Genomic DNA, 17,063 nt, shown 5'->3' on the forward strand with positions numbered 1-17,063 from the left:
AGGGAGCAGGCAAAAGATTTTTCTTCTCCTTGTATTTCAAACTCTCCATCCCCCCACCACTTTGTGCTCTAGTCTGATCTCTTTTTAATGTCTCCAGGGCTGTTTTTAGCCATAGGTAGCCGTCTAGGGCACCACTAGGTCTGGAGGCACTGCTCTGATGGGAGCTTGGACAGATGGGAAGCAGTGAAGCATGTAAGAGCAGGATGTTGGGTCCTAGAGAGAGCTGAATGCAGCACAGTCTGAGAGAGGGGATTGGCTGCTGGGGTCTCTGGGAAGGGGCGGGGGTAGGGGTTGGGGAAGGAGCTCACCTGTGGGTACGTCTACACTACGGGACTATTCCGAATTTGCATAAACGGGTTTTGTAAAACAGATTGTATAAAATCCAGTGCGCGCAGCCACACTAAACACATTAAATCGGTGGTGTGTGTCCACGGTCCGAGGCTAGCATCGACTTCTGGAGCGTTGCACTGTGGGTAGCTATTCCGTAGCTATCCCATAGTTCCCGCAGCCTCCCCCGCCCCTTGGAATTTCTGGGTTGAGATCCCAGTGCCTGATGAGGCAAAAATCATTGTCGCGGGTGGTTCTGGGTAAATGTCGTCAGTCACTCCTTCCTCTGGGAAAGCAACGGCAGACAAGCATTTCGTGGCTTTTTTCCCTGGATTGCCCTGGCAGATGCCATAGCATGGTAATCATGGAGCCTGTTTGCCTTTTGTGACTGTCACCGTATGTGTACTAGATGCCGCTGACAGAGGCGATTCAGCAGCGCTACACAGCAGCATGCTTTTGCTTTTGCATGACAGCAGAGATGGTTATTAGCCATACTGCACCATCTACCAATCCATAAATTGGTAAAAAGATGATCATGGTTACCAGTCCTTTTGCACTGCTTCCTCTGTTGCTGTTATAAGTGTCTCTGGCTGCTCTTAGCCAGGGGTGCAAAAACCAAAATGGGGAATGATTCCCTGAGTCAATTTTTCCTTTTTGGTATCTAAAAATAGAATCAGTCCTGTCTAGAATTTGGGCAAGTGTACTAGAGAACTACTGTATCATAGAACCAGAGAGCACAGCTGCTCTGTGTCAGATCCAGCAGAAATTATGAGCTGTATGCTATTCACAGGGGGTGCTCCTGCAACAACCCCACCTGTTCATTCCATTCTTCCCCCAGCCTTCCTGGGCTACCATAGCATTGTCCCCCCACTTGTGTGATGACGTCATAAGGAATGCAGGACTAAGACACAGTGACTTGTTAGTGAGAAATGAGTGGGAGGCAGTCTCCAGCTGCTATGATAGTCCAGACAGAACAGTAAGGAGTGTGGAGAAGAGGAGCCCAGCATCCTTCTGCTAGTCCAGGGGCAATTGAATCTCTTCTTTACACATGAAGAGGGGGGTGTTGCTATGATGATGATGGTTATCAACCATACTGCACCATCTGCCAGGAAAAATTAGGGCCAGGTGTCCTTGATTGATCTAACTGATGCTAATCAGCATGGTTACCAGTCCTTGTGCACTGCCCCATGTGCCAACAGGCTGATGATGAGAACAGGTACCAGTCATGTTGCACCATCAACCACCCATGGTGGGGAGCAAGGAGGTTGGTGTTGAGTGCTGCAGCACCGCATCTATCTGCAGCATTCAGTAAAGATAGGGTGACATGTTAAAGAGTCAAGAGAGGATTTTTTTCCCTTTCACTTCTGGAGGTGGGTGGGGGGGTGCGTAAATTGCCGAGCTATGCCCTGACCCACTGCGGACACTGTGTTTGACCCTAGAAGCATTTGGAGCTCAACCAAGAATGCAAATACTTTCGGAGACTGCAGGAACTGTGGGATAGCTTGAGTCCTCAATCCATGGCGTCCATTTGATTCTTTGGCTTTCCGTTAAACATCACGCAGCAGTGCGCTGAGCCCCTGCTATGGCGTCTGTCTGGAGATTTTTTTAAAATGATTTTGAATTTCGTCTTCTGTAACGGAGCACTGATAGAACAGATTTGCCTGCCCTTACAGCGATCACATCCGCATGGTCCATGCGGGAGCTCTTTCTTTATTTTGATTTTTAACTGCATCGCCACACGTGCTGATCGGAGCTCCATGCTAGGCAAACAGGAAATATTCAAAAGTTCGCGGGGCTTTTCCTGTCTACCTGACCACTGCATCCGAGTTCAGATTGCTGTCCAGAGCGGTCAGTGGTGCACTGTGGGATACCGCCCGGAGGCCAATACCGTCGATCTGCGGCCACACTAACCCTAATCCGATATGGTAATACCGATATTAGCGCTACTCCTCGTTAGGGAGGAGTACAGAAACTGTTTAAAGAGCCCTTTATACCGATATAAAGGGCCTCTCAGTATGGACGGGTGTGGCGTTAAATCGGTTTTATGCTCCTAAAACCGGTTTAAATGCCTAGTGTAGACCAGGCCTGTGAGTGTTAATCTTTGTCCCCACCCCTGCTGAGGTGAGGTGAGGCAGGCTCTGCGGCTCTGGAACCAGTATCCTTTGTTGGCCCCCCTAACATCCATTCTTCTCCCGCCCTGCCCCATGGAGCACCCCCTCCTTTCTCCCTCCTCCCCAGGAGCATCCCTCTCTCTCTCCCCTCCCTCCCCTCCGTCAGGGCTGGGTTGGGTGAGGTGCTGGGGGGTAGGTGGGGGGAGGAGGCTGCCTACCTGCTGAGGAATGAAAGTGAAAGTAACTCACTTCCTGGCAGTGAGCCAGGATTGGAATTTCACAGGGGGCTGGACTGGGATTAGCCAGATGTGTGAAAAATCAGGATGGGGGTTGGGGTAGGGTGAGCAGATATCCCTATTTTATAGGGCTAGTCCCAATTTTGGGGTCTTTTTCTTATATAGGCTCCTTTTACCCCCCCCATCCCCACCCCCTGTCCTGATTTTTCACACTTGCTGTCTGGTCACTCTAGGTGGGGGTAATTGGTGCCTATATAAGACAAAGCCCCAAATATCGGGACTGGCCCTATAAAATCAGGACATCTGGATCTGGGCACCCTAGCTGGGGAGCGCGTCTCTCCCTCGGGCTGGCAGCGATTCATCTCATCCGGGGGGAGCTGCACAGGGCAGGATGAGCTGCTGTGGCTCCATGGGTGACCTGTCCCTGAGATCAGATGCTGTGCTAACTTCACCATGGTCCGTAAGGCTGGTGGTGGTGCCCACTGGCGTGTGATTGGACCTGAGGGTTTGCTGCTGCTGTTGCCACTCTGTACCCCAAGAGGTGGATTTTGGCGTCTACTGCAGCTGTTGGAACAGCAGCCTGGGGGGTGAGCCAAGCATGAAAGCAGTGCTGTGTTGCCATTTAGATTGTCATTTAACAACTTTGTTTGCCAAAAATTCTTGCTAACAATCCTGAATCCAATTTCAATATATTTTTTTAAATCGATATCTTAGCCAAAAACAGAAAATTAAGTTGTTGACAATTATTAGTGACAGGTTTGGTTTGAGGCAGGGAGTGGGCCAGTTTTCATCAGAGAAACAAAAAACGTTGACTGACTTTCCTATAGCCTCTTACTCCTGATAAGAGCCCTCCAACAACTGTAATATGCTCATTTCCTTACTAGCATATAAAGCAGGGGTCGGCAACCTACGGCACACGTGCCGAAGGTGGTAGGTGAGCTGATTTTTGATGGTACGCAGCGGCAGGCTGAGTGGCTCAGCCCATCACTGCTCTGGGGTTCTGGCTGCTGCCCTATTGTCAGCTGGGATACCAGCCGCCGGCCCCACTCAGCACCTGCTGCTGGCCTGGGGACCCCCAAGGAACCACAGGCTGGCATCGGGCTGAGCAGGCCGGCTGAACCACTCAACCTGCTGTCAGCCTGGGGTTCCATTCATTCAGCCTGCAGCGGGCTGAGTGGGCTGGTGGCGGGCTGAGCAGGGCCGGTGGAGGGTTGCGTGGCATTTTGTCTGAAGAAAAAAAAATTCCCTGGATTCTTTTCCCCCCCCCACACACACACACATTTCCATTAATTCTTATGGTGAACTTGGGTTCAATTAACCTTGTTTCGCTTAAAGTCACATTTTACAGGAACATAACTACAACATTAAGTGAGGAGTTCCTGTATCAGCAAAAGAATAAGGAGTCCTTGTGTCACCTTAGAGACTAACATTTGGGGTGCCGGCAGCACTCAGCCTACTGCTACTCGGGTTCCGGCTGCCAGCCCCTTGCCAGTCAGGAGCCCAGCCGCCGGCCCCTGTCTGCCTCCTGCCAGCCTGGGTGAGCAGAATCTTTGTTTCAATACCTCTTCATATAAATTTCCAATAACATTTTGACAAATTAAAAAAATTATATTATTTGCATCATTCTGTCAAATCAGAATTTTTTCTATAGTGCTACTTCTTTAGTTCTAGTGCATCAGCATTACAGTGTGCTTAATTAAGTTAAACTGGTTTTAATAACGTGAATGTGGCAAGTTTTCCAATACTGTATGCTTATATTTGTGTTGCTAAGAACAGATCAGGCACAGGGGCACCAGTTTAATAATCTCGCCTAGGGCACCATAAATCCTAAGGACGGCCCTGCATGCCTCAATTCTCTTTTCCTGGCCTTGTTCCAGAGCCCTCACAGCCCAATTCTCTTCCCTAACATTGAGCCCTCTACTGCATCCTGAACCGCTCAGTCCAACCCCAACCCAAAGCCTGCACCCCCTAGCCAGTGCTCTCATCCCCCTGCACTCCAACTCTCTGTCCCATGTAGCCTGATTTAGGGTGTACTAATAATATTAATTTGGAAAATATGATGAAAATTTAATTTATTAGCTTACATTTTATTTAATTTAATTGAGTTATAAAGTTACAGTTGCATTACTGCTATTCAAAAGATACATATGGCATTATATGCAACAAAGTTTTGGTTAATATACTCACACCCTTCCTTGATAACCTGGTGGTAAGAGACACAGGACCAGCCTTGCGGTTCAGGTTTCTCAATTCTTGAGTGAAAGATGCAGTGCTTAGAAAAAGCTAATGTTACTTTGGGTTTACTTGAATAAGTTAAACTTAAAATCAAATCCTAATAAACAAAGAATAAAAACTTAGGGAAACCGAGCTTAGCCGAGTTTCTTTGAAACTCAAAGTTTAAGAACAAGTACAGCCTACTGATAGTAGAGAGAGAGAGTGGAGGAAGTAAGACAGACTGATAGGCGACGTGCTCTAGCGAGGTGAGTTACCTCTTTTATAGGGCACAAGCACCAGAAATCCTTCCTCCTATGCCCAAATTTCATTCCTTACCAAAAAACATTAGAATGCGCTTACTTCATAGGCTAGTATGTTTGTGCGTGTTGATGACATGTACATATGCACATAAGTTCCCTTGTGGTGTACCTGTTAATTCTGTGGGTACAGCACTGAAAAAAACCCCTATGCCATTCTCCATTGTCGATTGGTCTAGGTAAAGGTCTAAGACAGGCGTGGGTACTTCTCTATTTAAGTAACAAGATAAAGGTCAAGTTTCCTTTCTGAGTAAAAGGTCACACTATAGAGATGCTCACTTTGCCTTAGCTTAACATACAGGATAGGGCCTGTAGGTCCTCGTAAGTCATGTGCTCCAGCCCCCTAATCATTTTTATTGCCCTCTGCTGGACTCTCTCCAGTTTGTCCACATCCCTTCTCATGTGGGTCCCAACCCCAAAAGTACTCACATTTCACCCCAATGGCTCCAAAATGTACATAGGGTGCTGCCATGGTCAAGTCACTCTTGAGCCTGCTGGCAGAGAACAAGGTGAAAATTAGCCAGGACGTCGCTCAGGCAATTCCCTCTGCTCCCAGCAGGTGGTTTCAGAAAGCTCCAAGATGGCTCACTTCCCTTTCTCTCATCAGCTTCAGGCCCCAGGGTTACAAATGCACAAACCAGTTGGGAGTCTCCCCTGGGCTCAGGGTGTGGGGCTGCTCTGAGGGGATGGACTTGCACACTTGGGATATTAGTACAAAGATGCAATTTCAGTTTCTCATAGCGAAATCTGAGGGCAATTTATATTTGGTTAAAAATCTTATTTAGTGAAAGGAAAGCTGCAGTGACAGCCTGGTTACTGGGGTGCAAAACACTTTCCTCCTGGGAGAAACAAGAAGTTAGAATTCGAAATTTACATCATTTGTTCCAATGTTGGCACAGGTTTAATTTTGCTTCTGTGTAGGTTTGTTTCAGGCTGTGACTGTTTTGGTTTATTGGGTTGTTTTGTTTTTTTAAGTTGGAATGGAGATTTAATTGACATTTGCTGGATTCGAATGGCTGACCTACAACACCAGTTTTGACATTGTTCTGCATATTTTATACAGATTTGGCCAGTATTCAAGGATTTGATTCCTTTATAGGAGGTTTTAGTGGTCAGGCTTATTTATTTTATGTTATTTTATCATCCTGCTGTAACACACCTTTTTGATAAAATGTTGAAATTATTAATTTATGGTATTTGTTATTTTTTATTTTTAAAAAAAAAGTTTTTGTTAGTGTTTGGGTTTTAAATTAAACATTGTTTTTGGTTTCAATTTTTTATTTTGGCTTTGGTTATTGATGGGATCTTTAAGAACTTTGGATTTAATACTAAAATTTGGATAGCAAACCCTATTTACTATTTTATTTTAATAAAGGTTGTATTGCTCTAACCCCTGGCCGGGGGGAGAGGAGATGAGCCTGGCCTTTAAGTGAGAAGGAGCAGAGGCATGGGAGGCATGGCCCCGTGAAGGGTGGGGCCAGGTGATGGGGGCACAGCCCTCCAATTTTGTCTAGCCCACCTCAGTCCCCACCAAACGAGAAGAGTCTGATGCCACCCCTGGTGGTCACCGGGTGTCACTGGTGCTCCATGGGAAATATGCTCTTTGCATTACCCAGATTGGTGGGAAACACACTCTGTGCCTTACCGTGACTGGTCCGTGGAGTCACTGCTCCTAGAAGGCAGACACACGCTGTGCATTACGCCACCTGGCCACTGGGTGTCACTGCTGTACCAAGGGAAACACCTTCTGTGCATTAACCTGAATGACCACGAGTGTCACTGCTGCTCCAAAGGAAACATGCTCTGTGTGTTACCCTGATTGGCCACTGGGTGTCACTGCTGCGCCAAGGAAAATACCTTCTGTGCATTACTCTGACTGCCCACTGGGTGTCACTGATGCGCCAAGGGAGACATAAGAACAGCCAGACTGGCTCAGACGCAAAGTCCATCTAGCCCAGTATCCTCCTGTCTTCTGACAGCGGCCAGTGCCAGGTGCCCCAGAGGAATGAACAAAACAGGGAATCATCAAGTGATCCATCCCCTGCCGCCCATTCCCAGCTTCTGGCAAACAGAGGCTACAGGCACCATCCCTGCCAGGCGGCAGGTTTGTATAATTTTGGTGGAGCCCAAAATGGTGGTGCCCCCGCTCCGCCCTGTAAGCCGATATAAAATGAAACTACAACGCGTCAGTGCCACAAGATTACAAGGGTCAATTAAAAGTGGAAAGTCAGAAGCAGCACTTGCCTACTTCAATATACAGTATTATATTTTGTTGCACCTGTTGTGATGAAGTGGGAATGTTCTTAATATTTTCTCTGAATACTGTGTGGGTGCCTCAGTTTCCCCTGCAAGATGCCAACTGAAGGTGTTGGGGACAAAGAGATCAGGTGGCCTCCTTGTCGGAAGAGACACAGCGGCCAGAGGAGGGAGTGTCATTTTGGAGCTGGCTGGGGAAATGGGAGAGACCCAGAACTTGGTTCTGGGCTCCCCACCCCAAGATGGACCTGACAGAGGGGTTCTGTTTTCTGTACCAACAAGCTCTGTTTAAACTGTTTTCCCATCATCTAATAAACCTTCTGTTTTACTATCTGGCTGAGAGTCACATCTGACTGCAGAGTTGGGGTGCAGGGACCTCTGGCTGCCCCAGGACCTGCCTGGGCAGACTCACTGCGGAAAGCACGGTGTGGAAGGGCTGAATGCTCCGAGGTCAGACCCAGGAAGGTGTAAGCTTCTTGCCCTGAGACAGTCTGCTCCGAGAGAGGAGGCTCCGCCAGAGTCCTGACTGGCTTTGTATGGAGTTGTTCCAAAGCATCCCAGCATCCCCTTCCACCCCATGCAATTCCCAGAAGTCCACACAGGCACTGACACTCCCTCCTCTGGCCTTTGTCTCTTTTCCAGGCATTAGGAGGCCACCTGATCTCTTTGTTCTCCAACACCTTCAGTTGGCACCTTGCAGGAGAGTGGCACAGGCCATCAGTTACCAGGAGTCAGGGTTGCAGCCATTCTCTGTGCAGACAGCTCACACTGTCCCTCTAGGGCTCTGCAACAATCACACCCCCTTATCCCACCATCTAGATCCTTGAGAAATGCACAGGGGAAACTGAGGCACCCACACAGTATTCAGAGAAGAACATTCCCACTTTGTAACACCTGTATACGACTAGTTATATACTTTAAAGGGGTGTAAAATAGTCAAGTATCATGCTAAACAAAATGATACTCCAAACTGACCACCAAATTTAAGTTGCATGTTTTTCCCTCAGGTGAGGGCTTTAGGTTGGGCTGTGGATGAGGGTTCACAGTGCAGGAGGGTGCTCAGGGCTGGGGTGCTGGGGTGCAGGGACTGGGGTGGGGCAGGGCTGGGGATAAGGAACTTGGGATGCAGACAGGCTGCCCCAGGGCTATGGCCAGAGAGGACTCCCGCCCGCCCCATTACCGGCAGCCACAAGCTCCAGGAGGGGCCCGCCTTGCCCGCTCCCGGCAGCACACTCACTCTGCACCACAGTCACTGCACATGCTCCTAGGGACTCTCTCAGGTCCAGAAAGCCCACTCGCCTCCCCTGTGGTGGGTACCGGGTGTCATGGAGTCCCTGGGCGCTGCTCTGGAACTGCTCCCCACCAAGCCAGGCAGGACTTTGGGAGCCTCCTCTCTCAGAGCAGACTGTCTGCAGGGCAAACACTCACAGAAGCCCAGCAGCTGCTAAGGTGAGTGATGTCCGTCTCCTGGCCGGAAGTCCCCTTCGTGTCTCCTCCAGGTAGCGGGAGGGGAGGGCTGCCAAAAACGGCAGGGTCCCCTCCCCTCCTGAGGTGCTACAGCAGCTAGCACTGCTCTTATGCTGTAGCCCTTAGGCGGCGGCAGCAGCAGCAGCAAGGGAGAGAGACGCTCGCTGCGCACTCTTTATGTTCAGGCAGGGAAGCTCTGGGGTGGAGGGGGGGAAGCTGCAGCCCTGGCGGCGGCGGCGGTGGGGGTGGTGGTGAGAGGCGGGAGCGGGGCGCTCCAAGCAGGGGAGAAACCTAGCTCCAAATATTGGTGGAGCAGAGCCCCTGACTGTGAATATTCCTGGGGCTAAAGCCCCAGGAGTCCATATAAGTTGGCGCTCATGTGGAGGTCCTCACCTAACCATCTCTCTCTCTCTCTCTCCCCCACTCCTAGTTGGTGGAGGACAGGGCCCAACAGCTCGGCTTCCTCCATGCTGTCCCACGTCTGTGCTTCTTGGCACAGCAGCAGGGGCTGGACACTCTGGAGCCCCAGGTCTCCAAAGCAGCCCTCGTGGAGAACATTGCGGTGAGTAGGACCCCATGTCTGGCCCCTGGGTCGAGGAACCCAGAAATGGGAGGAAAAGTTGGTGGGGCCAGAGGGGGAAGCAGAGGACAGTGGTTCCTGGGGCTGAGGACTGGGGAGCAGGAAAGGGAGAGCTTCTGACACCAATCGGGAGCTGGCCGTGGGGGCGTTGTAAGGCCGTGTCTGCATCAGTCTATGAGCATTGGTATTTTCTTGAAATTTGTCAGACCAACCTAACTAACATCTAACCCACATTTGAACCTCTTTTCACACTCTTGCTCATTCTGAAGGTCTGTTTGCCTCCAGACAGATCCGTTGTCTTTCAGAACAACCTTGCTCTTTCTGTCTGTTTCACTCACTGAGGTGTCGGAGATAAACACTCACCTTCACTCTATTCTCAGACAAACACTAATATTAACTGTTTGCTACTGATCTGTGGAGTGGAAGATGCCATTTCTAGGGGATTGTTCCCAAGCTGCAGTACTTTGTGTTCAAACATCTCCCAGCTTCCTTGGTGAAAAATAACACCAGGTTTCTTTGCAATATACAAGAAAGAAGGAGTTCTTCTTTGAGTGATTGCTCATATGCATTCCAGTTAGGTGTCGCCACGCAGTGTGCACGTTAAATCCACCCCTGCACCACCCATTCACCCGAGACCCCACCCTCACATTGCCCCGAGACCCGCCTCACATTGCTCCTTCTCCTGAGACCCGCCCCTGCACCATCCAGTAACAGGCCAGATCCCGGCGGGGAGGAGAAACATGCTTGCTCTGCCACAAACTTCCCAAGTGTCCTTGGGCACATCACTCAGCCTCTCTGGGCCTCAGTTCTCCCGTTCAGGAAATGGGGCTGGTGGTGCTTCAGGCAACGCGCCCCTCCCGGTGCACACTGGGAGGCGTAGTTCTCTCCTCTCTCACACGCGGCCTCTGTTGGAGGAGAGGCGTAACTTCTCACTTCGCGCACCTCCCGCTTCCTGATTGGCGGAGAGAGCGCGGGACAGAGACTCGGCGCGTGGGCCCCGCCCCGAGGCTTCGCTGTCCCCCTCCCGGCGCGCTGCTGCCGTTGGGATTGAATGCCGCTCATGGCCAGGGGCGGTCCCGAGGGGGCGGGGACGCGGCTCAGGTGCAGGGCGGGGCGGGGCCGGTCCGGCGCTGGGGCGGGGCGGTGAGTGGCGGCTCCGTGGGGCTGGGGCTCAGACCCCAGTTACAGGCGCCAGGCCCAGCCGCTGCGGGGGCCACAGGGCAGAGGCAGCGGAGTGAAAGGGCTTCACCCCCAGCCTGGGAGCAGCCCCACAAGCGGCAGCCTGGGGCTGCGGGGCCTCAACACCCTCCAAACTGTCCCTGCAGTGTCCCCCCGTGACCTCCATCAGCCCCGCCCCAGCATCCCCTCCCCACCCTGTCCACTCTGCCCGGCCTTTCCCTTCCCCGCCCTCCCCCTCCTCCTCCTCCTCCTCCCCGTCCTCCTCCTCCCCACCCCGACCTCCTCCCCGTCCTCAGCGCCCTGCCCCCAACCTCCTCCTCCCCTGACCTCAGCACACCACCCTCCTCCCCCCCCTAATTGACTCAGCCCATTTCTCCATGGCTGGGCCCCACTTTCCCATCCCCCCACTCCCCAGTCCATCCCCAGGTGTGAGGTTCCTCATCTCCAATCTCTGCTGCCCTAACCTGCCGGGTTCCCTTTTCAGCCACTGTGGGGTCCTCCCACCCGCCCCCACCCATCCATTCTGGGCTCTCTAAATCCCACATTCCCACAGTGCACCTGTAACCCCACCCTCCTCTGTCCCTAATCCCCTAGTCCCTTCCCTTGGGTCCTCCTGGACACCCCAACCCACAGTCCGGCCCCACATACACCCCAGTCCTCATCACACGCTGAGCTAGTCCTTCAGGGTCCCACACAGCCCCAAACTCCTCCATCCATGAGCCCCGTGGGCCTGTGGCCGGGAAGTGGGAGCTCCCACTTTGGCTGGGCTGGGGTGGGTGTTAATCTTTTCCTGGCTTGTGTGTGCTGAGCTCACAAAGGTTTTTGCCTCGGGTGGGGTGGTTTTGGCTGAAGGTGACGTGGTTTGGTAGCCCGTGGATGCTGCGTGGTGTCTGGAATGGGGCGTGTGTGTTCCCATCATGCCCCTTCCTCTGCCTGCAGAGCTGAGCACAGACAGGTCTGAGGAGCAGAGCAGCAGCTCTGGGAAGGAGAAGAGCACATGAAGATGGAGTCTAAGACGAGGCCAGGTGACTTCTGTGGAGGGAGACATGCTGACAGCGCCAAGGGGATTGGGGAGACAAGGTGTGAGCCCAGGCTCAGGATTTCTAATTGTAGCTGTGATGGCAGAATGGGAGGAGGGCTGAAGCCGAGCCCAGGGGTGCGTGGAGAAGGAGAAGAGGAGCCTCGCCACCATTGCTTTTTCTTTGTGTTGTGTTTCATACCAAGGAAAGAAGTCGCGGGACGGAGTCCAGCCCCGAGGTGAGGTGGAAAGTGAGCGAGAGCAGTGACAGGGTGAATCCTGTTGGTGCCAGGCAAGACCTGCCCAGCTGGGATGAGAGTAGCTGTCTCTGTCGGTGAGAGAAGTATCTGGTTTGGGAAGGGCTCTGGTCACAGTCCCCTGGCTCCAGGCAGGATGTCCCATTACCTGGGTGTGGGTTTCTGGACTAGCTGTGGCTTCAAGGGAGATGATGTTGCCATTTGTGGGGCTGATCATCTCTCTGGCCAGGAGTGGTGTGTGCTCCTAGCAGAAGGTTGGATCCATGAGGGTGACTCCTGTTCTGGAGTTTCTTTCCTTCTCCGAGGTTTGAAGAATCCTGCTAACTACACAAGCACTGCGCTGTTGTGGTTATTGTAGTCTTAGTGCCTGAGCATCCACAGTTATAAGTAAACTGGAGCCAGATCTAGTTTCACTCTGTCTACACTTCAACGCTGCTGTGGCACTGCATCACAGCACTTTGGAGTAGACAGTGACTGAGAGGGTTTTCCCATCCCTGTAATAGCTGCATTGACAGAACAATTCTTCCTTTTCTTTTAGCACTACATTCTAACCAGGGCTTAGGTCACCTTAACTCTATGGGTTTTGGGGGTCACACCCTGAGAGACGTCGTTCTGCCAGTTCAGTGCCCAGCATACACCAGCCCTTAGATCCTCTCTTGGTATTTCAATGCAGGCACTGACCTGTGAGAGGAAAACATCAGCTCACAAAAACACAGAGACTGAATTCTCCACATTTAATCTCGCTGCACTTTTCCAGAAAGTCACAAAAATTCATTTAGTTCTGCTAGGACAGAGAAAAAATAAGTGACACTAAGTTTTTTGGGCTTAGATTAAATAAAATTACATGCTTTAATTAATACAGTAAAACTATGTCCTGGTTCACTCATAAATAACACCACAACGTGAAATAAGAACAGATGACCAAACCTTGTCAGTGACGACTAATTTCGCAAATGATCTTCCCATTATTAATTTCCATGCCGCCCCCATTGGAGGTCTGGGTATCTCCAGTGTCACTGCTCTGCATTCACCTCTTGGACATTCCCAAATTTCTGAAAATTGTGCAGTTAAGAATGTGAATAGACCCCGGCCCTTCCTGCACCTGCTCTACATTGCGCCACAGCAGCTTCTCCACCTGCACAGAGTCACCCCAGCGCTGGCAGCAGTGCACGGCTGCTCAGGGCTTCTTGCAAAAATTCATAATACAGATTTGGAGGAAAGTAAAGCATTTGGGAGTTAGGGGAAATAGCAAAAGGCAACAGTTGTGGTGTTACAAGAAGGCAGTTTTTGGTTTAATAATAAAAAGAACCCAGTTATATAAATGTAACTGTATATGCAGCTCTGTGCACTCACGTTGGATGGAAGCTTAGTAATTAAATTATACAAGAGGGTCAATGGTAAAGTGGTCACTACCACACCACTGTGTTTTGTCCCGAGAAGCCTTTACAGACATTCCTGAGGGGAAATGGGCCCTTGCCCACAGAAATGGTCTATAGAGGGGACGACTCCAGGCAGCAGGCGGAGAGATAATCTCATCAAAATGATTTGACTCCTGGGTAATGTAAGCAAAAATCACTAAAGGAATGTCCGAGGTTTCTATTGGCACTTAACTTGCCTGCCCCTGGCTGTCTCTCTGGTTGTACAAGATGGAGCGTGTAATCAAGTACAGTTGTGTAAAAATTATTGCCAGTGGTGGCTTATTAGACAAAACAAAATGTTTTGGCCAGCAATTGTGTAAGGTTTTAAAACCTAAACTGAGACTTATGGTTTGTAATATAATGTTATGAAGGTTAAACTATGGAAGGAAATGTGCTTTTCCAGGACATGTGCAGTGTATATTGGAGAAAGGGTAAAAGAAATGCAAACAAAACATGGTATTTAATTCAAACTCCATTAGGGCTCCAAAGGGAGCCACAATAGGTTGTATTTCTTTTCAGTGATCTGTATGTTTTGAAGCAGAAGATGAAAGTGAGTAATCACAGAACCTGTGGAAGTTGTTTGTGTCCCTTTCAAGACAGTCTCTGAGCTGCTGATGGCTTTGGATCCAAAGCAAGCCTGAAAGCCGGGGTGAAATGCAAATGACTCTAGCTGATGGGGGGAAGGAGAGAACTGCCCATCAGTGGCATGCACAAAGGAGCTGCAAATAATAAATACATCTGGTCAGCAAAACAAGCTACTGGAAGACTCAGATTGTGGCCCTCCAGGAAAGGGAGGTGAAAAAACAGGTCAAGCTTCTGAAAATAAGGGGACAGGTTAACCCTAAGGAGTGTGTGTGTATGTACAGTGCTAAAGCGAATCTAAAGCTGTCTCTCAGCTATTACTGGAGGATAAACTTAAAGCTTGGTACAGCAGAGAAACTTGTTTGTAAACTGGGTCTGTTGTACAAGAGGGGAAACTGAGGCACACTCACCTCAAGTGAATTTCCCAGCATAAATGACCAAAGCTAGTGGGGTGGCACTACTATCTAACTTATAGAACAAAAATAAGGACAGCCTGGAGGTAATTTCTTCTGTTTTTTCTTGCAATTAGCAAGGAAATTTGTAAAAGGAAGTGGTGTATTATTATTATTAAGCACTAATCTGTCCCACTGGGGGTGTGTGGAAATTGTTTCTTTGTTTTCAGACACTTCTACAAGCAAGCTGGTGCAGCAAAAGACTGTAACCCAGAATACTCATGAATCTATGTTTTTGTGTTGTTTGTCTGTAGTTTGTCTTGGTTGTTAGCATTGTTGTGTTTCAATGAACAGAAAACTCATGACATGGGTGGGGATGGCTTCAAAAGGCTGACCTGGGGAAGATGTGTGGACATTCAAATGCTCGTTGACTAGGTAGGCTAGTTACCTGTGCAATAGAACACCGTGGTATCTGGAAGTGAATCGGCAGCTGAGGTGGGCCTGGCAAGCCTCTATGGGAATAATGAGAAGGGACGGTTTCACTGGGAATCAATGGAGGTGTAAACATGGTGTAAATCCAGAGAAGATGTTTGAATGTGCCCTCCTGGATGGTCGGGTGGAGGAGACACACCCAATTTCTCCCATGGCAAGGGGGTGTGAGCAAATTGGGGGTGTACTGTGTATGAGGTGTTTGCTGGAACATGTGCATATATTACTGGGGGCACAATTACACCAGCCCCTAACCAAATTCCACACTACACGCTGCTCTCTGCTTAAGGACAGATAGATCTGGTGAATCTTACTGCTGTGAATAATCGAACCAGCGATACAGCCTGATTCCACACCGTGGTTAAGTTGGTTTGGGACAATAACCTCATTTTCTCTGAGGACATTCAATGGACTTGGTATGCTAGTGGACAAAGCACGTAGAAACCTCGCAGCGGCAGCGTATTGCAACTGCCAGCAACTGGACATGTTAAGGGCTTAACCCCGTCGGGGCTGGAGGAGGAGGTGTTTCGTGGTGGCCAGTGATGTTGGACCCGCGCGCAGTGCTCAGGTCTTCGGTGTTGCTGTGGATTGTTACAGCGGCTGGGTGTATTGCTAAGTATACTTGTGATATCGTTGCCTACGGAAATAACCCAGAAGCGAATGGAGTAAGCTCCCTCCCCGTACTAGACAACCTGGACCCAAACTCTCTCTGGCCCAGCCTATGGGAAATCTGGAACACTAATTGGAAATGAGGTGCGGCCTGCCCATACGCGAAAGGTAGGGCGCTGTACTATGCAAGGGCAGTGGGACAAATGTGAATATCAGCAATCTTCCACCTTGATGCTCTGGCCCTATCAGGAAAATGTGTCACCATATGTCCTATAAGTTTTGCTAAGGGGAGAATGGGAATAGTGACACAGGCAAGGCTCCAAAGGCAGCAGGGCTGGGATGGGGGACACTGAGGAAGGAAAATTGGAATCAAGTTGCTTGCTGGAAGTTCAATCCAATAAACATCTCATTGTTTGCACTCCTTCTAGACTTCTTGTGCGTAGGACATGCTCTGTGTGTACGCGTAAGCAGGACTCCAGTAATGGGATAAACTTCAACACCTAAATACACATTTGGAATCTCTCTTCTCTTTTCACACTGTTGCTCATTCTCAGGGCTGCTTTGTCTCCAGACAGGATCCATTCTCTTTTCAGTAGAACAGCCTTAAGCTCTTCCTGGCCTGTTTCACTCACTGAGGTGTCAGAGTAAACACACTTTCCTCTTGTCTCAGACAAACACTAGTATTAACTGTTTGCTACATTGATGGGTTTAGAAAGCATTTGTCATGAAGTGCTATTTCTGGGGATTGGTTCTCAAGATCCAGCATTTTGTGTTCATTAAACATCTCCCAGCCTTTGGTGAAACATAAGGCAAAATTTCTCTTGCAATATACAGGACGGCGGCAATTTTTTCTAACCAACCTAGAGATGGGTCTTGAACCTACACCCTGAGACTTAGAAAGCCACACTGGTCCATTAGGGGCCACTGATGAAAGAATGGAAACTCCATCCCTAAAATGCATATTTCTCATATTAACTCTGGAAGCCAACACCCTTTCGCACCTTACAGATATATGTCTGCATCCCCTAGCAGCGAGGCTACTGGGCAGCCGTTGACAGAGCTGAGCCCCATCTTTCTCTGCCAGCCATCTTTAGAGAGAATAGTTACTCTTTCCCCGGATAGCCACACACACAGCGCTAGTTTGAAGGCCCCGGGGGAGCCTCCTCGGTTCTCCTTTCTGCAGCAGCCGCCTGCCTGTGTGGGTGGGAAAAGGACCAGGAAGCAGTGCGGCGTCAGGCCGGGACAGGGAGGCTCATGCCCAGGCCTGCTTCTCACGCAGCCCAGGCAGACACAGGTGCTGGGAGCCTCGGCAGGCCGCCGCCTCAGCCAGGAAATAAGGAAAAGGGGATGAAATGAAGAAGCCAGAACAATAAGGGAAATGAAGAGGTTTGTCAATGGGTTTCTGCCCGACATTTCATCTTCTCAGCTACCGCCAAATTTAAAGACCTAAAGCCGACCACTGGCATAAGTACAGATGGGTTGATGGGAACTAAAAAGGACTACATATGTTAGTGCCTGCAAGCAGCATGCAGACTGTTTAAACCGCCACATTAGAGGCTCATGATGAAAACGTTTGCCCTAAACTGTGAAGCACAATAGGAGGACCAGCAG

Source organism: Mauremys reevesii, linkage group 12 (genome assembly GCF_016161935.1).
Source record: "Mauremys reevesii isolate NIE-2019 linkage group 12, ASM1616193v1, whole genome shotgun sequence".
NCBI lineage: Eukaryota > Metazoa > Chordata > Testudines > Geoemydidae > Mauremys > Mauremys reevesii.